At 30.0% G+C, this 23,834-nt stretch overlaps 1 protein-coding gene across 1 annotated transcript in view; it reads right to left on the reverse strand.

The window, feature by feature from the left end:
- Nucleotides 1–18,349, reverse strand: part of LOC129963769 (zeta-sarcoglycan-like) — a 91,884-nt gene extending 73,535 nt beyond the window's left edge. Inside the window, exon 1 of the mRNA XM_056078317.1 lies at nucleotides 18,136–18,349. The gene's annotated coding sequence lies outside the window, so the exon portion shown is untranslated. The remainder of the gene's footprint in view (nucleotides 1–18,135) is intronic.
- Nucleotides 18,350–23,834: the final 5,485 nt, after the last annotated feature.

Here is a 23,834-nt window from a genome sequence, read left to right on the forward strand (position 1 = left end):
TCAATTTCCTAGTACACTGCTTCACAATTGCTAAGGAACAAGTGATTTATGCAAAACTGCGTCTCAGACATCTGACCAATAAAAGTAAATTCAAGTTGAGAGGGCGTGGTAGACCAGAACTCGTTATATGTATAAAAGACATTGCATACAAGCTCATGATTCATATGAAAATTCATGTTGTTTGATGTCTGACCCAAAATAGTGCAGGATGTCATGAAAGTTTTTTCTCTGAAATTCTGTTTGTTCTTGCAATAATTAAGAGTAAAATGTCAGCAAGACATTATTTGAGTGCCTACAATCGTGGACGAGCAGTTGGACGATTGGAAGCAGGTCAAAGTGTCACCACTAAAATTACTGTAATGGGTGTATCAAAGAGTGTCATCTCGCGATTAAAGAAGGCCGATGAAAATGGAAATACTTTGCAAAAGCATGCCGGTGTCGTGGTAGGAACACCACACCTTTAGAGGATTACTATATAGCTCTCGTGGCAAAAAGGAACGGAAATTTAACTCCTGGTCAGATAACTGCAAACCTTGCAACCGCTACCGGTACGCATGTTTCTGCAAGAACCATCTCACGGAGATTAAATCAAGTTGGTTTGTATGCACGGAAGTCTGTTCGTTGCATCCGGCTTCAACCGCGCATCGTCGTGAGAGATTACGCTGGTGTATGGAAGATGTTGGTTGGGATATCTAAAATTGGTCTAGAGTGATGTTCTCAGACGAATCTCATTTCAGTGTGATAAGTGATTCTGGCCACTAATTACAGTGGAGTGAGCGTGGAACACGTTATGCACAACAGTTTGTTAGTGAACGTGATCGGTACGGCCCAGGCGTGATGGTGTGGGCAGACATCATGCACAATGGCAGAACACCGCTTCACATCTTTGAGAGAGGAAGCGTTACATCGCAAGGTATTGCAGAGAGGTTATTCTGGATCATGTTCGTCTTTTTAAGGGTGCTGTAGATCCAGACTTTTTGTTTATGGACAATAATGCGTAGCCACACAGAAGCGTTAAGGTATCGGACACACTGCAAAGGGAAAGTATTGTCCGTATCCAATGGCTTGCTTACTCTCCCGACCTAAATCCCATTGAACAGTGCAAGAGCTTGAAATCGCCTTGAGAGAGGAGTGGGAAAATATTCCCCAAGAAATCCTCGATAGTTTAGTGGAGAGCATGGAGAACAAATGCAAAATGTGCTTCAGTGTCCGTGGTCATCACACATCTTACTAAGGTACTCATGTTGCCCCATTCTGACCTGAAGATAAATTTTTGTGAGGCTGTTTGGAAATCATCCAAGGAGCATCTTTTTTATTTTTAAGTTTTTAATTCTTTGATGTGTCGATATCTGCACCATTTTGCACTATAATAAAGGCACATCCTCCCTACTAATATGTACTTAGTTTCATTTCTTCAATCATTGTTTATACTTAATTATTCCGAAAAACGTAACTGTTCCTTAGCAATTGTCAAGCAATGTATGATAGTTTCGCGTTTTGTATATACCTCCATCATGCAATGAAGGGAATTGAATGCAAATTTCGAGCACTTTTTTTTTTCTTTTGAGAAATTAATTTCGTATTTTTGATACGCATAGATAATATAATTATGGAATAAAAAGAGCACATATTAAATTTCATTTAGTTCGCTTGTTGCATTTTAAATTATCGCTTTTAAATACATATGAATCATAGACACACAAGATACTATTCAGCACAATTGTGTCTCGCTGGTTCGGTAATTAGTAGTTCTGCAAAAATATATCTATATAAGATATTGCATTTAAAAAAAATTATCCTTCTTATAAGCAGCCTAAGACTTTTAATTTCAAAGTCAGATATGAAATTCAAAATATTTCATAACAAGTATATGGCAAATTCTTCACAGTTTTGTCATTATACCATTAGGTGAAGTGATAATTCCATAGAAAGAAATATTTATTAGTCTGTCCCTCTCTCAAAACAAACCCTTTCATGGTCTGCTGTCAAAAACATCGATAACCTTAAGCTAAAAAATGAATATCAAATAATATGCAATAAATGATATGCAAAATTGATGACTGGTATTTTCTAAAAACACTTTTCATCTAAATAAGCATTTTAGAAAGTTATTCACGTATCTTTTTATTTGAAGAATGACAAAAGAAAATGAATATCCAATAATCGGGACGTGTTTCTGTGAAGACAATAATAATCAAAACCAAAATTTATAAATAATCGATGGTAGAATGAAAAGAAACCAGTGTCTCCTCAAAACTTTCTCGCATCAAGGCGAATTTCTGTTTCAAATGCATTTCTTCCCAAAATCATTGCAAACAAAATTGGACACAGAACTACGGCTGCAGACGCAAAATCAGTTTCGAATTGTATATACTCGAGTCATTCCGTTTCTGAGTGATTGCGTCTGCATGCTTCTGACCCGCAGGCTTTCAGCCCGTTTATTGGATTTGCCTCAACATCCGATATCATCTACATACTAAATATGTGTACCGAATTTTATACATCTAGCTGTTTCTGTTTTGTAACCATCGTCTTAACTTAAATTTGAACAGCCGGACAGATAGGATTCCCCCTCAATAGATTTTGCTCAAAACGATAAAAAATCTACAAATTGGTGTAAAGACCATATAACAAATTTCATCCACCCAGATCAAAACGTGTTTGCCACAAACAGGCATAATGCAAAAAAAAAAAAAAAAAAAAAAATGCACTTTTCGAACTCGGGGAAACTCGGAGATTCGTCAAAATTCCGAGTACTCGTTTTTTGACGATTCCGATACTTTCTCTATATATGCTTAGTAAACGGGAAAGCAAAAACAGGATACATCAGTTGCTTGCTCTCCACGCTGGGTCCTGTCTGACTGCAGCTCCAGTGCCATTAAATTTGCTTGTTTTTGGATTTCAGACAAATTCGTCAGTTGTAGACGACTTTGGTGCTTCATGGGTTGCTGGCTGCATAGCCCCGATGAGCGTTTCGCTTGTTTTTTGTTTCATTTTCTGTCATCATTTCAGTAAGCAAATGAAATTAAAAAACGAAAATATTGCTCTTAAAAATAATTTCGAGGGCCTCTTCAGTCCTAACGGAAGAACCGACACGGGTTAAACAGCCGACGGATTTGATGTATATCTGCAACTTTGGTGTAAAAATCACATTTTAAAATTCATCTAGCTTTTTGAGTTTTTCAGTTAGACAGTCAGCTTGAAAGGAGATTTATTTGAAAATTTATAAATCTTTTTATAAAATGAGGCTTTTTAGATATTGAATCCAGACAAATGAATTTTCCTGTGAAAGCCAACTGAAATCAGACTATATATCTATATTTTTAGTTTAAAAACCACTTACTAAATTTTTACTTCAATAACTAACTTTATTTTTCAAGTTATCGAGCTCACGGGACAACTGACGAAAATTCCAAAAATGTTCTTTCACGGTGAGAGAAATCTAGAATATGAAAATTCACCAGAAGCTCAAAAGATTTTAGAATAAAATACGTTCAGTTTACGTTCAAATACATAAAAAAGGAGGGAAATATGGCATAGTAAATTTATGATTACAAATACGTTCAATTTACATTCAAATGTCTAAAAAGAGAGGGGAATATGGCATATTAAATTTATGATTACAAATACGTTCAATTTACATTCAAATGTCTAAAAAGAGAGGGGAATATGGCATATTAAATTTATGATTACAAATACGTTCAATTTACATTCAAATGTCTAAAAAGAGAGGGGAATATGGCATATTAAATTTATGATTACAATACGTTTAATTTACTTTCGAAAAAAAAAGGAAGGGGAATATGGCATAGTAAATTTATCATTACAATACATTTAATTTATGTTCGAGTACTTAAAAAGATAAGGGAATATTGCAAAGTAATTGTTCGTGAATTTTTCCTTTTTTTTTTTTTTTTTTTTTTTTTTTACACAGCTAAAAATTTATTTCATTATCTTACACGACTTTAAGACATACCGGAAAAAAATCTTAAAATTTTTAATGACGTTCACAAAATATCTAAATAGATAAAAATACCACATGAACGATGTTGAAAATAAAAATAAATTACGCGATGTCAAATATTTCTTGTTGAAATCTTAAAATCAAAATTCCTGTTCGGAATAAAACCTGAAACTCTATTACGAACTTTTTTTTAAATTTTTTGCCTCTTCTTTAAAAATAGAAATGAACCCTACATTAAGAACTCTCAGAAATACAAGAACGGGAAAAGGAAATGCAACCCGAACTCAATTGAAAAGAAAACGTTGAGATTTGATGCGAGAAAAGGGCAAGACCTTCTGCGTCATTTAACACGTGCCCTTTGTTCTATTTGTGTTTTGCGTAGATGCTTTTACCGTGGCGTCAGCGCCTTTAAATCAGAGGGGGGGAAAACCAACAACGGATCCCCGCCAAATCCAGCGCACATGTAATGAGGATGCGAATCGGGGCTCTTCAAACAGCACTTGGGAAAAAAAGATTAAAAAAAAAAAAATAAGAATCTTTTGAGGCCAATAGGATGTGGAATTTTTTTGTAATGCATTAAAGAAAATCGTCAGTAGACCCATTGTCTAGTTCCAATTAAAATCTTATAATTATTATTCTAAAAATATAACTGCTATATCATTAATAATAAATATTTATTAGATGAGAAAAAAATGACCGATTTAGATACTGTATTTTCAAATTTGAAAATTATTATTTTACAAATACGGTGAATTTCGAAAAGCCTACACAACTTAATAATTGATAACACAGAAAAGAAGAATGTCATTTGCTTAGGAAGAATGATAATAGTTATCAGTTTTTTTATGCATGAAACAAGAATGAATCGGTTTCGCTATTTATTAATTAAACTATTATATAATTTCAAATTATCATAAATATGCATTGCACTGAGTAAGAGTATTAGTGAAGTAATGGCTTACAAATGTTTAATACAGTGGTTACAAACTAATATGTTTTAATTAATTTATTTAAAGTTATTGGTATATTGGTATAACTTTAAGGAAATATGTTTTAGTTTATTTTCTGGTGGATAATTCAGTCTGCTACAAGTTTACCAGTGTTTGATGTTTAGATTAAAATAAGGGATTATGTTAAAAAGCCGACATTTTTGCGAAAATATAAAGTTTTTTATTTAACGTTTAAGCCATTTCCTCTATAAAAATGTTTAAATTTTGTTCTAAGTTCACTTTTTTAGAAGTTGCGTTGATTTTTATATTTCATTGAAGTACGTTTTAATGCCATTTCACGTCTTTAAAAGCTATTTTCTCAAATTCTTGTCTTTTGCAGAATTTTCTTATGAAAACCTCATAAATTAAAATCTAACATAATTAGATTTAGTATAATTCATAATCATATCATATATCCACATTTGTTTATATTTCTCTATATACTCTGCAGCTCTTAAATTGCAGAATAAGTATTAATCCATAGTTTTCCATTCCATGGCTTTAATGCAAAAAGACGTAAAAAAAAAAAAAAGTGAAAATTTTATAATATTTATGAATCGAACCCTAATATTTATACAGTTGATAAAAATACCGATTTTTTTTTAGTTTAGAAAGTAGATAATATATATTTCTTAAGCTATATGACGAAATTTAAATCAAATCCTTTGGTACCAAAAAAAATTTTTTCTTCATACTTCTTTTTATCCAAAAAAAACTTTTTCCCTTAATTTTTTTTTAAAAAAATTGTCACTTAACTTTTGATTTATACGGGTTTTTTTTCAATCTTTTTTATTAAAAAATTCAAAAATATAATTATTTTAGAACTTTTTTTGCAAAATTCATGCCGAGTAGTAGCGTACTTTAAGTATTCCTTGCGTCATTTACCATTATTTCAGTACTTTATTAAAATATTTCAATGAAAGACTTTATTTTAACATTAATCTGAATGTTTCATGACTGAATTTCAAGACATTCTTATCATTAGTTTACAGGATACAGTGGTTTTAGTGTCTCTAGTTTTGTAATTTTTAAATACAATAATAAAAAAAATTTCGTGTGTTCATTAAACATTATTTTTAATGGGAGAATATATTGTTGAAGGCAAACAGTAACTTGATAATCATTATGGAGACTCTCCACCAGATAAATCAACTATTATTGACTGTTGCGCTGAATTTAAACCTGGTCGTACAAACACCGATGATACTGGTCCCTCTGGCTGCCTAAAATTGGCAATTGTTCCGGTAAATATAAAAAGGCTCACAAAATAGTTTTGAAAGGCCATAAAATGAAGTTGCGTGAGATACGCGACAATTTAAAAATATCCGAAGCTAGTGTGTCTGCAATTTTACACGAAAATCTGAGCATACGCATATAAGTTGCTTTAGAAGTGGGTGCCACGTTTGCTCCCACAGGACCAAAAGCAACAATGTGAGGACGATTCATAGCATTGTTTGGGGTAGTATAAGAGAGATTAAAAGGATTTATTACGTCAGTATATGACAGTGGATGAAACATGGAACCACAAACAGACACCTGAATCAAAAAGATCTTCAGATGTGAGTGGACAGTAGCCGATGAAAATCATCCAAAGCGACCAAAAGCTCGAAAGTCTGCTGGCAAGGCTATGACATCCGTATTTTGGGAAGTGCAAGATATTACGCTCATCGATTACCTTGAGAAAGATAAAACTATCAACTGCGAGTATTACATGGTATTATTGGATACAACCGTTTCATATGCAAAATAAATAAGTAGTATTCCACCAAGACAATTCCAATGCCCGTGTTACAAATCGATGAAACCGATAATTAAATTGAATGAATTAAGCTTTGAATTGCTTTCTCACTCATCGCAGACACTTCTTCTTTTTGCAGTCATCAAAAAGATGCCACAAGGAGAGAGATTTGGTTCAAATGAAGAAATGATTGCAGAAACTGAAGCCTATTTTGAGAACAAAGACAAATCGTTTTACGAAAAAGGGCATTGAAAAGTTAGAAAAACGCTGGAATGAATGTATCGCTCTTGAAGAAATGTATGATGACGTATAAATTCGAATTAAAAAAATTATTATTATTTTTAGTTAGACCGGATATTTATTGAATGATGTGATCTTATTGAGAAAAGTGATATATTTTCACTTTTTACTAATTTTTTCTTGCCCTTTTTATGCATGTTGCAGTCATTACCTTTTTGTGTGCTAGCTTTATATTAATCCCGAGGGCCTTACGTGCCAGTTTTTTGGTTGCAAATAAACGTTTAGAGACTCGGTATTATGTGCCATGGCTGCCACTGACCATTGCTATCGAAAGAACCTAAATTTCTCGTTTGTAACAAAACAATGTCAAAAGCTTTCCTCTTAATAGTTTTAACACAAGTGCAATATTTTTGCCTCGTTCTTGTCCATTTGACTCGTTTATTAAAGAGTTTCTTCGTTTTATTTCATTCAGGGTTTGTTGTTGACTCCCTTGAAGTCAAAGTCTCAAGACTCTAGCGACACCTCAAAGCTTTCACCAATAAATGTTTTAAAAAAATGAATGAATTATAGGACCGATTGATAACCTGTATACAGAAAGTTAAATCAAATTTTGAAATAATTGTTAATTCACCAATGAGAAGAGGATCCACACTTTTCAGATTATTAAGACGAACTTAATACTGTGAAGGAATGTGGTTTTTCTTTTGACAGGTATGTTCCCGATTGGCGGTGGCATTCAACATTTGTAAGCCATTATAACACTCGTAATCGTATCCTGTATCCCTCATCGCTTTAAATACTTTGAGTGTACCGAGAATTTCGCTCTATAGTTTTCGTCTCAGTCAGTTCAATCAACAGTGGATGACTGGTACTATCCTTTTCATTCTGCAGCATTCAGTCGATAGTGGTTTAACTGTTGCAGTTGAATGGACTGAAAGCGCAGGACTGATCGCTACAATTACCAGTAGCTAACTTATTGTACACTTTTCGTTCGGGCTACGTCAGTCACAGTTGAACTATCAATATAAAAGCATGTACCGATATGATCGATGGAAACGTGCTGACTTCTGCATGTCACTGATAGTGTTATTTTGCCTATAGAATTATTTCGGGAATGAACAGGGTCCAAGAAGTGCAAGGAAAATATTTTGAGCATGTTTTGTAACTTAAGAAGATGAATGAAGCAAATGTGTAAGTAGTAAGTGATGAATTATTAAGTGTAAATAAAAAATAGTGAATTGCGAGATTGTACAAATTCATTTTAATGTAAAAAATGAATTGTAATTGCCAAAAAAAGTATTTCTTTGATGCACTGACTAATAAATTTGTTGCAAATCTTAAGATTTTTTTTTTTTTTTTGCAATATCAATCCACAAATCCCTTTTTGGTGACGAGCAATTTTTATTTAGTTAAAATCGTACAACCAAATTTTAGAAATTTTTACTTCTTGTAATTTGATTTCCTATTGTCTAAATAACATGTATATGAAATTGTGTTATATTTGCCCCAGAATATTTTTTCAACTTGATCTCTAAAGTCTATGTAATAAATATGCCCTCTCCCACTTGTACTTGGTGAACTGCGAGTACACAATTCAATTTGGGTGGGGATTTTACACGATGAGCGAGGTGTTCATTATATTTGCCTTTCTCAAAATACGCTTTTTTTTAAATTCTGTAATTATTTGGCTAAAGCTTCTTACTATGTGATCATCATGTGCTGGTTCAAAACGATAATTCCATTTATAGAGTTCCATAGAAAAAAGTTTCCATTTATAGAATTTCATAGAAGAAAACTATGAAACTTTTAAAAATCTATTTCGAAGTTTCATAGAAGAATAAAAATAGCAAAATAAATAAATAAATAAATAAAGGAATCTACATGAAAAGTTTTTTTTAGTTGTAGATGGAAGTGGTCTTTTTTGAATTCAGTCTAATACATCTTTTTGTCCGAATTTCTTATAAATAAAACCAATTCTTCGAATGTCAAACCTTTTTCATATTACCTAGCTGGCGGCCACCTGGTTCACCACCGGCAGAGGAGGAAGGATGTTGTCGATGCATCGAGTGCCAATCTCAGATGAAGCATTGGTGCATTAATCTCACTTGAAATATCATAAAGATTAAAAAGAGAAAGCCATTTGCTTGAACTAAACCACTAATGACGAAGAATATTAAACTGTGACTAGTTATACAAATAGCTGGGGGCGAAAAAAATCATATCGTATGCACCCGGAAACGATTACATAATTACTTTTCATTGGAAAAATAAATTATGCATCGGTTCTGTTTACATTTATAAACCACCTCAATAGAAGCTTATAATTATAATGCCACAGTGCTATTAAAAGAGTAACTGTCTGGATCATTTATTAATTCTTACTGCATTATGTTTCATGATATAAGAATTTCCTTTTCTTATCAATGGAGAGGTTTGAAAATATCAGTTCCCTCTTAGGGATTATAAAAATGTAAAGTAAAACTTTTATTTCTAATTTTTTTGTTTATGCCTCTCTTCTAATATTCGTTATTTAATTCGAAATCACTTTCTTCATTATTATTTATTAAATCGTTAATTTTCCTTCATTTATACAAAGAATGCACTTTATTGTTGACAAAGCATGCTGCTTTTACCTTCATTGTTTTATTCTAAACACTGTTTGTTTCTTTTGCTATTGAAAAAAATTAAAAAATATTCATTTCAGTTTTTGTGTCTATCTAGATAGGCTGGATATATAGAAGTATCAAAACATCAAAATTTTGTATTGAATAAAAATAAAAATTGAAAAATTATTTTTAATAAATGTGGATTAAAAATGGAAAATGATCATTAATCATCAACTTATTTATGAATTATAATTAATTTCACTATAAACAGAGACTGTTGAGTGAATTAGTGAAATATTTATAATGTCAAAACATAAAAATAATACAAAAATGTCGAATTTTCCAAAGTAGTGAATGATTAAAAGATATGAATGACGTAAAATAAAGAAACATTACGAAAAATGTTGTTGTTGAAATGATGAATTGAAAATTATTAAAAATGCTGCCGCAATTAATTTTCCCGAATAATTTCTGTTATCAAAAAATGATAATATGAATTGTAGAGCAAAATAATTTCAAATATAATATATTTAACCAGAAGCATACCATAATATATGAATATTATAGAAAGATAATAAAAAAAATTATATAATTAAATTATAAAATAATTAATTTCTGAAAGAAGACACAACGACAACTATGGTTCGGTATTAAGTCATAACAAATAACATTAAAAAAAATTAATTCAATTCCTACTTAAGTCAACAATGAAAAATTTTATTTTAGTTACGTTTTATTAAATAATTATCAAAAAGATTATTAAATAACAAAAAAATTATTGATTTTCGCAAGTATGGAACTCGCATTCTTCACTTTCACGTGAAAAATACTGAAATCCTTTCATTTTACCGATTGAGCTACTGCCTGTTAATTTCAATTTTCCTTACAAACTGCTAAAATTGTATTTAAAGTATTATAAATTAATTAAATTTAATTAATGAATTAATATTTGAAAAAAAATGTATTTGAACTTGCGGATGAATAAAAAGTATTTTATTAACGATTGAACAAGATATATAAATATATATAGGGAGAGTGTGAACTAATAGTAGGAATTGAAAAATAAATAACAGTAAATATTAAAAACATCTAAGTAAATTTAACGAATAAAGAAACAGATATTACTGCAATGTCAATTTTTAATTTGGAGAATTTGTATTTAAAATGTTTTCATATTTTCATCAATTCATTCCAAAACTATATCCTTTCCAATGAATCAGATTTTATCTAAATTTGATTAGATGATATATTTATCTGCAAAGAAGTTTCAGAGCAGAAAATGACACTTGCATTACAAAAATTGTATCCAATAGGCAGATGCTGAATGCAAACGCGCATCAAACGGATTTGGCTTATCTTTCTTATACTTTATACTCTCTTATACTTTTGAAATAAAATTCCTATTCTTAACAATGTTTCGTAAAGGAAAACCGATTAATAAGAAAAGGTTTTTATCCCTAATCGAGAAATGAAATCGCTTCTATTTAAGTTCGTGTTATAATGCTTTTATGTACTAATCTCAAGGCGAGTCTCAATATAGTTAACGTTACTGGAATTTGTAAAAATGATAATAACTGGGTTGAAATTTAACATTTCATTTCAATTTTAATCGAAATCAGATATTTTAATGTTCTTCGAAAAAATACAGACCGCAACCTAATTTACATACTATGCGAACATTAAACATCTGTACGCACACACACACACACACACACACACACACACAAAAGTCTTGGCTTTGTATATTTTATTCACCAATTTAAAAAAAAAAAAATGTGAATTCGCATGTAAGTGTTCCTTTTTTTTGTGTGTGTGTTTGCATTTAGAAATCAAATACAGATATTTGTGGGGGATTGAAAAAGTTCGTTTATTTAAATGTTGAGAGCTTCGAAAAACAAGTAGATTTATTTTGCACAAAAAGGAACAAAACAAGAAAAAATAATTGAAGATTAAGTTGAACTATATTTTTCCAGCTGGGAAAAGATACAAAATTCATGTCAGTCAGATTATATAGTGGATAGTAATGCAGTAGTCACCACATATTTTATATTTCCATCGGCGAGCAATCAGTTCTTACTTACTGTGGTAAGCAACCCGCTTTTCGAACATGCATCCTCAAAAGTCCCTCCTTAATCTGAGAAGTAAAAATAGGCATAACTGTAAATCACATCAAGAATTCCGCGCGTTTTTTTTAATCGCCTTCCTCTAAAATTTATCAAAACAATAGCCATTTCTTTATAAAAGAAAACCAATTCGTAGGTGCTAATTTTGTGAAAGAAATTAGGAGGCTGCCGCATCCTGAGTACAATGGAAGCAAAATATATACTTTGCCACACCATGTGGTCAGCATGGTAGATCATGAATTATGATTGTGTACATATGCCACATACAAACGCATTCCATTTTTTTGGTTGTTTTCATTTATTTAATATTTTAAAGAAAGTGAAAGGAATTGTTTTAGAGTTTTCTGTGAGGAATATGTAACTCTAAGAAATAAGGTTGCGAAATCAGAAATTTGCCATTGACCTTGAAATGCGATATACATCCAATAGATTTCCGAGACCCCACCAGAATCTTCTGGGATGAAGCAATTGCTTTCAGTCTCTGTATCCCAAACCGTCACTACGCCTTATTTTTCAAATGAATTGTATTGGATAGAAAGAATATTTTATTCTTAGTTTTCAGCAATTGAAGAAAGTCACACCAATAAATATGTGTAAAAATTATTTGAATAGATCGGTTTTCCGCGTAACAATGCAATATCTCATTAGAAATGACTCAAAAGATATTATTATTATATTATTTAAATCAAAGTTTATAATTATTAGTTGACCTATGCAATACACCAAACTTATTTAAAATGTACGAGTATCGAAGGAATATCACAAGGAATTCTTAAACCTCATATCTGCCTACACCTTTTACAGAGCCTTCATGGAGACAAGATAGAATCTACAAGAAATAGTGATCCAATTTCCTTTCAAATTCTTTCGAAGCTGTAATTTAGACTTAATCGAACAAGACCCCACCCCAACTCCCAACCCCTGCTGCATATCTCGGTCTCTTCAGAGTGACTGATCACCGTAACCGCCTCTGTGAGATCGTTTGCCGATGTAATTGACACCCACACTGGTGACGGGAGGAGAGTTCGTTTCCATTATCTCTGGATAAGAATCTTCAGTAGGGGTCGACCAATAAATAAGATGATGATAACAGACAGAGCGATAGATTAAGATGAGCACATCAAGTTGAATTTTCGAATATTTTTGGTGTGAAACTTACTATCAATTTTGCATAAATTAGATTTTAGAAAAACAGTTTTTTTCTTGGATTTGAAATTGGAATCACTCAGAAAAGAATTTCAAAGTTGTAATTTTTAAAGGATGTCATTTGTTTCAGTTCATTTAAAAGTTAGTCCTGAGGTCGAAATCAGTATATGTTAAATTTGAGTCTAACTAGAATAAACTGTTGCATAGGATGAAATAAACGAGGAAATTTGGGGCTAACTCATGCAAATTTACGGTAATAACTATCTTTATATAAAGATCAATTATGTCTCAGCCATACGAAATGTTATGGTATCAGAAAAGAAAAGAAATGATTTATTTGATATTCTAAAATACTTTTTATGGTGACGAGAAACAATGATAAAAGCAAGGTTTAAAAATAGTGTGAAGTGAAATTAGAAATTTTTAAACAAGAACTACAAAAATGTATGCCTACTTTTCAAAAGAACTGAAAAAATGGATTCAAATAAATGTCCTTGTGTTCATTTTAATTTTAAAACATAATAAGTCTTCCACTTTTTTATCAGCTTATTAGATATTTATCCTGGCAAATTTGGGGACCCTGCTGCTAAAGAAAATAAGAGGCTTTCCCTAACCACATTTTTCCTCTAAATGATTCACTTTCTACATTCTCACTTAAAGCTAAAAGAATGCCAATAACCATATGCAAATGAATCAGTGAGCCCGTGGCTTTATAGCTTTAAATACCAGAAAGCTATTATTGCTAATATATTTTTTGGCCTATTTTATATATAAACCTGCGTAATTATACACAAATATGAGTCTATTCAAAGGATATCACAGTTATATTACAAAAATAAACTTTCACTCATCTAAAATAATTAGCTCAACAAATTCATCCGACTTTGCAATTCTTATCTTATATGAAAAAGCGTAATTCCTAAGTATCCTATTAGAGATTGTCTTCATTTTTTAGAGAACTATGAGGGATATTACTTCTCAGTGACTAAAAACCTTGACAAAAACATCTAACCATAACCAATGAACCACCTTCGAAAATTTTTATTTCGTATGAAAGCCATGGCTCCTTGATACACAAATGAAGGGTCACATGGACGTTATTATCCTGCTTTCTTGAAATATATTTCAAAATAAAATAGTGATGGAATTCCCAACATAGCCAACTAGACTCATTCCTTCAATGAATTTCGAACCTAAGGAAAAAGTAGCTAGACAAAATACCTTATATTTTTTTCTGCTAGTATAATTTAAACTATGGCTTTTTTGTTGCAATAAAATATAGTTACTCCAAGTTGGTAGACTTGACTAAATGAATTATATTAATATAGAGCGAATAGCAGGCAGCTAGTATTTAGTAATGCATTTTTCATAAAATCATTCAACCCTTCAAAGAATATGGCAGAGACTCAATTATTTCCTAAGGAGCAGGCGTGATTTTTTTCCTTTACAAAAAAACAATGACTTGAAAGTGTCGACTATTCGGAAGGGTTTTTTTCATCTTCTGAAATATAACGAAGACCTGTGTGAGTATTTGTAGAATAAAACTAGAAATGTCATAAAAATCCGAAGAAAATGGTTATTGTTAGAATATTTTATTTCAAATTGTGATGCTATTTACAAGAGTAAAAATTGTTTATCAAAGTTTATGAAACCTACGACAGTACTTCTTTAAGAAATTTTATCTAAATGTTCATCAAAATGAATTATTATAAAATATCCTTATATTTATCCATCATTAATAACGTTCATTTTATCGTTTCTTTTTCAATTTAAGGAATGCTATAAAATTTCTTAGATTAAAATGAGACAGCAGAAAACTATCAGCCAAAAATTTACAGCCATATTTTTTTTTAAATGGAATATTCTTTTACTAAAAGAATGATTTGTAGTAAACCTCAATGATTTATCATAACTATAATAATAGAGTATTCTTATAATAACTCGAACCACAGATTTTATTAAAAATCTTTTAAACTGAGTTCAAACGACTCTTCCGTTTTCTTGTAGGAAAATATTACATAATGTTTATAGATTTCTCAAAAAAAAAATTAAATCACTAGTGGCACAAAAATGACAATGTTACTAAGGTAAAATAATAATAGAAAAAATATTAGCCCTTCTGATGACATTTCTCGCACCCTAATCGGGTATAAGCAAATATTGAAAAGTGTGCTGCATATTGCAACATAAAAATTCTTAGGAATAAAAAATATATCTTTCAAAAATTATCTCCGTTTGATTTTTTGACAATTTTTAATATATTAACTGATGTCAAAACCACTGAAGAAAGGAAATGTCATTATTTTGGAATATTTGAAGTTTTATTACAGTCAGTAGAAATCGAGACCTTTATTTTTTAACATATTTAGAACTTTGATCTTATTAGTGCCAATGTCATGAAGATAGTGCAGACCAACAAATGATAGTGATATAAAGAATATTTTTTTTAATTTAAAGTATTGACGGAAATGTAACAAAATTATTGCGTGCAAATATAAATTTCAAACTCAAAACAATTTACAGGCACAAATTTTTTTTCCCGAATTAAAATATAAAAACGTAGAATAAAACTTGACTATAAAAAAAATTCGTCATTGAAAGAGGGTTTTTTTAGATGTTATTGATGAAAAAAAATGAAAATGATTGATGTGAAGACTTGTGTATAACATGCAAAAAAATTGAATTATTCTCCACGATTTATAGTTTAAATAAGAATCAAAAGAGCAATCTTCTGTTATTCAGAATTTAGCATAAACTTTACTCTAAAAAAATTTTAAATTTTATAATAATAGGTCACAACCTATTTTTTTAAATAAAAAATGAGAAGGTTGAATGATAAAAAAAAATTCTTTTGTAAGTGATAATGAGCATAATTTTAAACACCATTTAATATCTGTTGAAAATAACTTTCTGTTAATATTTATAGATATGGATTTAAAATTATTTATACATTCAAATTTCACGTTATCATTTTGCTGGTTATTACATTTGATGAAATAAAATGATTTAAAAAAAGCAACATTGGCTTGTTTTTTATCTTAAATACACATTTTAAGAAAATTGTTGAAATTTTTTTCAAATTGGAATTAATAATAATGTCTCTGGCCAAAATGTGTTGAAATACCATATATTGTTTCCTGCGATTGCTTTACCATAGCAAAACGTATTTTTTTTTAAAAAAAGAAAATAGTTTGAGTGCTAAAGACGAAATTGAAATTCTCAACTGGTATGAAAGTTTACCGAAACAGAATCAACACAACAGTAGGGAGCAATGGAAAATTTCAGAGGGATTTCATTCAAAAAAAATTATTGAGTTTAAAAAAATTATTTTTAAGCAATAAGGATTGGTGATTCCGACAGGGACAATTATGTTAAAGAAAATTTTCCAACAAACACCGAAATAAGACAAGCACTTGAAACTTGGTTCAATCGTTCATCATTTTACCATTTATCGTTTTAAAAAATAATACAGGTGAGAATAATATTAAGTGAAGTGTTAAGAATCCATTTCAATGAATGAAGTCTTTTTATTGTTATTTTTGAAATAAATTGCAGATAGTCCTGAAGTAAGCGTCTTTTTCTTTTTTTACTTGATAGAATTAAAATACTGTTCACTCCATTCGATTATTAGTATCGAAACTCTGAAGTCACGAAGTACTCGCATTAACCTGCAGTCACCTCAGCAAGAAACAAACGAATTCTGTTGAAGTGATTTCTTAAAATGTTTCTTAATACATAGCGAAGTACGTTTTTTTCTAGTTGGCTAAAATCGAGGCAACATGTGCTTTTCGTCACTCGTTTCTTAGATTATGTAATATAATTTTAGACATTTCAATGGTTATCATTCCATTTCTGAAATGATATTTTTGATATAATTGTTCACTTCTCTTAGACTACTTTTAAAAAATTCAGCTACATACGCAAGCTGGAAATGTTTAATTTTTGAGAAGTGAAATAAATAGCTGACGAGTCTATGCATAAAAAATAATCCTGATTTTTTTATTATTATTATACGTACACTATTTGTTTTAATTACATATAAACTGCTCTTTTCGAACTGTGGATTAGCGAGATTTCGTAGTGCTGAGTCTCTCGCAACATGTTACGCCATTAAGGATTCAGAGATGGTAATTCCTATATAATTTAAATTTAAAAAGATCTACCATTTTTTGGTTGTTTACAGTAAGCGTCTAAGATTTTTATTTCTTTTATCATTTATTGAAAGTTTATTAGATGAAACTTATTTGCATTTATCGTTTTTATAAAAAATAAAGGATTATCTTTTAAAATTGATATACAATAACTTTAATAAGAAAACGAAATGAACTGATCTTTTTCCCCAACTTTATTAATATTACACTCATAGAATATCTAATAGTATAAACGAGTATTCATTTGACGAAAGAACTGAAAAATAAGTAAGAGAAATTTTTGAAAATTCATATTTAAAAAGAAAAATCTTTATAGGATGAATGCATTTTTTTAAACGTATATATATTAAAAACTATTAGCATTACGATTAGTGTTTAATGAAGGAATTCATAATTCAAAACTTGTTTCCTTTTAGGATTCCTAAATATAACGGATTTCTGATTCACAAATATCTGAATAAAGTACAGTGTGGTTATTCAGACACGCCGCTTATGCAACAATTACAGTAAAAATATTCAGTTTTCTCAAAATTGTTGAGCCTTTTTAAAAGTAAGAGACAATTTTATTGAATCTCTCAATATTTTTTCTTAAGAAAAAATATAATATGATCCATTCTTTTCAATTGTTTATAAGCATCGAAACTTTCGTTCATTTATATAAAATGGACTTGATAGATCCTCAAATGCACTGTTTTTAATTAAATTATATTCTTTTGCAAAATTTAACAATCAATAATCACATTCTATTTTAAAAATACAGATCCGCCAACTAATTAATGTTATAAAGTAACAACATAATTCACAACTTTGATGGAAGTCACAAAATTCTATTTCATTTCATAACAATATTTTATAAAATTATTATTTATTACGAAATGCATCTTATTGTAAGAAGTATTTTTGTTCTGCAGACGTAACTAATGATTGATCTAACAACATACAAATAATAACAAATATTGAACAATTGAATTGCTGGTCAGTTACGAATTAAATTTTCCAAATATGAAATTCAACTTATAAAAATTGAAACATGCTTTGAACGAAACCAGCAGCCTCAACAATTAATTCACTGCTTTTGAAACAAATTCTGTAACCCCCCCTCATCACAACTGATCTGCGCGACTTAAATATCGAATGACACCATTAAAGGACTTTGTACGAGTTGTTTTTTCACTCACCTAAATTTCTCTTGACTTTCGTTAAGTGAATGGAAGTGTCTGTCTGTCTCCTCAGGTCTGCATGCAGAAAGTTCTGCTGTTTACTTTTTACTTCGCGCTCAGCTACAAAGCGTGGTGCGCAATGGTTGCCGGAGTCCGTCAAAAGTGATCCCGGATTGTGTGAGGAGAAATCCGGCAGACTAGATCGGAGCAACCGCAGATCATGCGAATTCTAGAAGAGATGCACGAACTGCGGGCTTCGTTTCGGATCCACTAGGGGACGCTGCTGTACAACTAACTTACTCAAGATTCTTGTTATTTAATTCTTATTCTGCATCTTCTGTACAACTCGGGAGAAAGTGCAGTTAGTAAGATTGCGATTGCTCATGTCTTTCAAAAATTTACATCTCAAATCCTTCTTTTGAATTTTTGTCTCAGGCAAAACTATAATTTTCTTAAACTATTTTTATTATTATCGAATTATATTCCATTTTTTTCCACTTACAAACATTAGTTTCTGTCGCTCAGGAATTTGGATACATAAAAATAAGGAATTTGTTTTTGTATTCTTTTAGTTTTTAGAATTTTTTTCAAAGTGTAAATACATTTTAAACTTAAAATTAATCTCTGTCTTACACGGTCAAGCAACATTTGATTAATGATTTTTTTAAATAAAATTTTATTGATTTTTGGTTTATTCATCATATATCCTTTTTATTACAGTTTTGATTTGAAATATGGAAATTTCTTCTTAAAGATATATTAATGTCTTTTAAAAACTTCTTTTTAATATCTGTAAATATAAAGTGGTATGTAGTTAATTTTGAATTTTAGGGTTAGATTAATTAATAATCTCTTCATTCTAAAATTTATTGAAATCGACTCACACAAATAAGTAGAATTTTTTTTTTTTTTTTTTTTTTTTTGGAAAGCTAAAACTGTACACACCAATTTAGAATCAGCAAAACTAATCGATAGCATTTTCAAACATTATAGATATAAAAGAATCTAAAATTGTACACATGTGCTAATATATGATTATTAGCTCACTCTAGTTTTAATACTATAAATGCAATATTACAATTAAAATTACAAGAAAAGAAAGAAAACAAGGAAAATTGTATTTCCCTTTCATTTTTTCTCTTCGAGTATTCTTTTTTTCTTAAATCTGAGGAATATTTTAAGGAAAATATTGGTTGTAATAAAAACAGCTATTCGTACTTTGCTCCAACCATAACTTGATAACGAGCAAATTTGAAGTCCTTTGCAAGATGATTTCAAAATAAGGTTTTATGAAATCACATAATTTATATGTCCTTAAAGAACCTTAAACATGCAATCAAAGTTGTGTAAAGCGATTTTTTTTTTGTATTATACTAAAAAAATTGCATTTAGTGATGTAGCGGCATCGTGCAAGGGGGTATAGATGCAATCGATACAAATCTTAGGGAACGCGTAGGAGGAAATCATTAGAGGGTTTAAAAACAAAAGAATCTCTTCTCTTTCCTTCTTAACATGAGTTAGCCTCCTTTGACGACCAGTTTCGTCCAGATTTTTGACTTTGTGGACTGTTAAACGTTTATAATGGAATTCATTTTTTTTTATTTCAGTTAATTTGAGAAGCAAACAAATATGAATTTAACTGAATGAATGTACAAAAAGTTATACATATTAAAAGTGCATTTACTAGAAAATGAAAGCAAATGAGAAAATCCTATGTCGGAGTTAATTTCCAAAGAAAGTTTTTTTTAATTCTAATTTTAACATTGGCAAAAGCACGCAATATAAGGTTTGAAGACAAACCAACATCATTCTAAAAGTATATATTTCGAATTTAGGAGGTTCAAAAGTGTAAAAATTCTTCAAAATCTCGAATTTGAATTCTATGACGAATGCAATACTTTTAACGATTACAATTTTCTAAACATTGTATATGAGATAGTAACACTCTTTCGATGTAAGGTAAAAAAATAAGAAATTTCTTAATATTTTGAAAAGTTTAATGCTTATTAAACTTTTAAAAATATTAAGAAAACAAAAATTTTAAAAAACTATTATAAAAATATAAAAGATATATTGTTAAACTATTTTAATTCCAATTAATGTTTAACATCTATATTAATTCATTCAAAAGTTTAATATCCTCTGTTATTGCGAAGAGTATCCAATATATCTCCTTGAAGATAATTCTATCCCTCGACCGGAATTTTTTTTCAAAGTCACTACTAGGTATCATCATGAGTCTGAATCAAAATTAACCAAATTAACCAAAAAAAGTATGATAAATTAAAAATAGTATGTATCTACTAATAACTTAAAATTGTAGAAAATTTCAAATTTCTAGATGGAAAATTAAAATTGATTGAAAATTGATGGGAACTACAATTCCCATGAAGCGATTGAAGAATTCTCGTTTAATGAACATGAAACATGGCAAATTAAATAAAAGTGTATATTGAAATAGAAATAAAATATATTTTATGAAAAATAAAGTACTGCTATTGTTTCCAATGAATAAATGTTTTTAAAAAAATTAAGTGGAATCGGTTTTTCTTAAAACATTGAAATGTTCCTCACATTTCAGTGTAAACGTAAAAACATTTGCTGATTTTGAGTCAATAATTTTCAAAAAGCTCTGAAGGCAAACATTTTCTTCTCATTTTTTCTCAATCCAGGCTCAAATTATTAGTAATTCTGATTTTACCATCAGTATAATCAGGCTATAAATCAACTCATTTGCCGTTCATGTTTCACTTCAATCAGATGATCTTTAAAATGAGTTATGTGATGAGGTAAATACAATAAAGACAAGACGATCTTTAAAAGAAAATTTAAAAAAATGTAATATCATCCGGACACACGAATGATCAGAAGTTACAAAAACAATCATCATAATTAAGAATCTATGAGAAGGCATGATCCTCTAAGACTCAATCACACCACACATATTTATTGCGGTTGAGCCGATTTGGTGGATTCTTAAAACTTAATTATACGGTAGTTAGAATGACCGTTAGTTTTCTGACCTCTTTAAGCGGACAAGAAAACGACCGCAGCCACATTCTAATTGATGAATTGACATTCTAATAACGAGTTCAATAAATTCAAAAAAGGTTAACAGATAGAAATCTTTCCCATTATGACTCCCAATCGAATTTCTTTTTGAAGTTAATTTTACTATGAAGTGTCAGCGAATGAATCAGTTGGATTCTCCCGCTCTATCCCAAAATTTGTCAGAGATTCGACGCTCTGTACATCGAGCTGATTTTGGTATCGGACAATAGCTCCCTCTGCATGTGCTTCGGCACACTACTTCCAATTGCAGGAAGTTATTTCTGGGCAATGCGGCTCTGATCATTTTACTTGGGATTGTAGTAAGGTTAGCTGAATAAAATGCGTCTATTCAAAACAGAGATACGGTGTTGATATCATCTCTGAAATAATGCAGTTACTTGTTAAACTTACTTAAAACAAATGGTGTGACTCGGTGAATATGTGAGTGACACTTGAATGTCAATGACTCCCGAGATGCGTAGACCTAGAAACACAGATGTGCATTTTATTTCCATTAAAGATCCTTACTTAATTGCTTCTTTTGTGTCTTGAATAGTGAACACCATGGAAAGGCCTCAATACTGATCTAAAAGAAATACCTGTCCAAATGAATTTCTTAATGAAAACTAATTTCACATTTAGATATAGTACAAGAATACTGTTTCTTTATTGTATACTAGCCGCCTTTGGCGACCAGCCGGTTCGCCAATCTTAATGCTCGTTAAAATTTTAATAATTAAATATTTTATGTAATTCCTGCTTTAATAGCTTCTTCGTTAAAATATTTTAAAACTTCAAATTTCAATTCACTCATAATATTATAAAGGCCTTCAGTCATAACGTAATCTGTATCTCTCTAATTTTCTGTTAGCTCCAGTAGAATTTATGCCTTAAATGAAAGTGGAAATGATTAATCTACAATTAATATAATAATATTCTTTACTGAAACAAAGCATTTTTTTGTCATATGATTACTGAAAACAGAATCACGGAGCATTTAAACCTTATGGGCACTAAAGAATATCTTTTTTAATTTATGTAATATCTCAAGAATTTGTCAACAAATTTTTTTCAGATTCATCATGAGCAGGTCTATTAATTAACAATATTTAATTTTAAATGTATCAAACACTAAGAAAATAAACAGAATCGTTTAAAATAATCGGTCCAAAAAAGGTAAAAAAAATTATTTAAAAAACGATGAACTCAAACTAACATAAATACAATTTAATTACAAAAACATACAACTAAACTAAAAATAATTTCGCTTCCGTTGAAAATAGATTAAACGATCAGAACACAATGCGCATGTGTGAATTTTCAACGCCAGTTACGGTAACGCAAAGGCGTGAATTTTTCTACGCCAGTTGGGGTAAGCCTATGCAGATTAGAAATTTTTAATTTCTTTTATCATGTTTTATTTTAATTCAAAAGTACTTCAGAATGAATCTGAAAGATCGATTCATTAATAATGTTTAATTTTAAATGCAACAAACATTAAGAAAATAAACAAAATCGTTTGAAATAATCGGCCGAAAAATGTTAACCCTAGCCTCATTAGTGTTGGAAAAAAAACTGAAGCCTTACTCATTTGGCGGTGGGGAAAATGAAAAGATTTTTTTGGCAGGAAAGTTAGTTTTTAATTAATAATTAACATTTTAATTAAAAATTTAAAAAAAGGAACTCCAGGTGCACATTCCCGACCTCCAAGGTATACGTGTACCAAATTTGGTAGCTGTAGGTCAAATGGTCAAACACACACACACATTCAGCTTTATATAACTGTAGATTTCAAGAATTTCCAAATTTATATTGCTAGTGTTTATTTTCAACCACATGATGATATCATAATTTTATAATTGTCTAAATTCTATTAACTACTTTGAGTTTATTCCGGCAGATGCTTCAAAGGCCCGTCCGAAATTTTCGACTATGCTATTGAGAATCACTGACGTAAGGTTACGCCGGATCTTAAATTCAGCAATTTGTATTCAATCAGAACAAGAGTCTTATTTCTATAGCATTAAAAAATATATCATATCGAAATTTATTTTTAATTTTTAGTCTTTTTCATAATGTATATTAATCTGTCTTTAATATTAATCTGTCCCTTAGCTACCATCATACAATGTACAAATCAGTGGTAATTTCCGGCTTTCTGATTATTTTCTCTTCAAATTTAAATTTGGTAACAGTTTAAATATTTGAAGGATTTATTGAAATGATCTTGGAGTATAAAAAATTGCTGACATATTTTATCAAAATCTAATCCAAATATGCGACTGCGCTTTTGACTCATTTAAAATAATCGATCTCTTCTAAAAGTTTATCGTGTGTGTGTTCTACAGATCAGTCCGTTTAACCTAGAGCTACCTCATTTGTCACATGTTTGCTTTGTCAGTGAAAATATACATCTCGGCACTTTTTTTAATACTTTTAATTTATTCAAAATTTTGCCATTTATGCAAGAAAATTTCCTACAATACAAAAACGATATTTACAGCATTTTAAAATTTGAAACATTTTCTTCCCAAGAAGGTCAGTAAGGACAAATATTTTTTCTATGTATAATTCTTTTTTTAAATACTTTCCAACAAGAATTCTGGACGAATATAAAATATGTGGTGAATGATATACAAAAACTTATGTAAGAAGAACAAAGTTGT

Source organism: Argiope bruennichi, chromosome 3, assembly GCF_947563725.1.
Source record: "Argiope bruennichi chromosome 3, qqArgBrue1.1, whole genome shotgun sequence".
Taxonomy (NCBI): domain Eukaryota; kingdom Metazoa; phylum Arthropoda; class Arachnida; order Araneae; family Araneidae; genus Argiope; species Argiope bruennichi.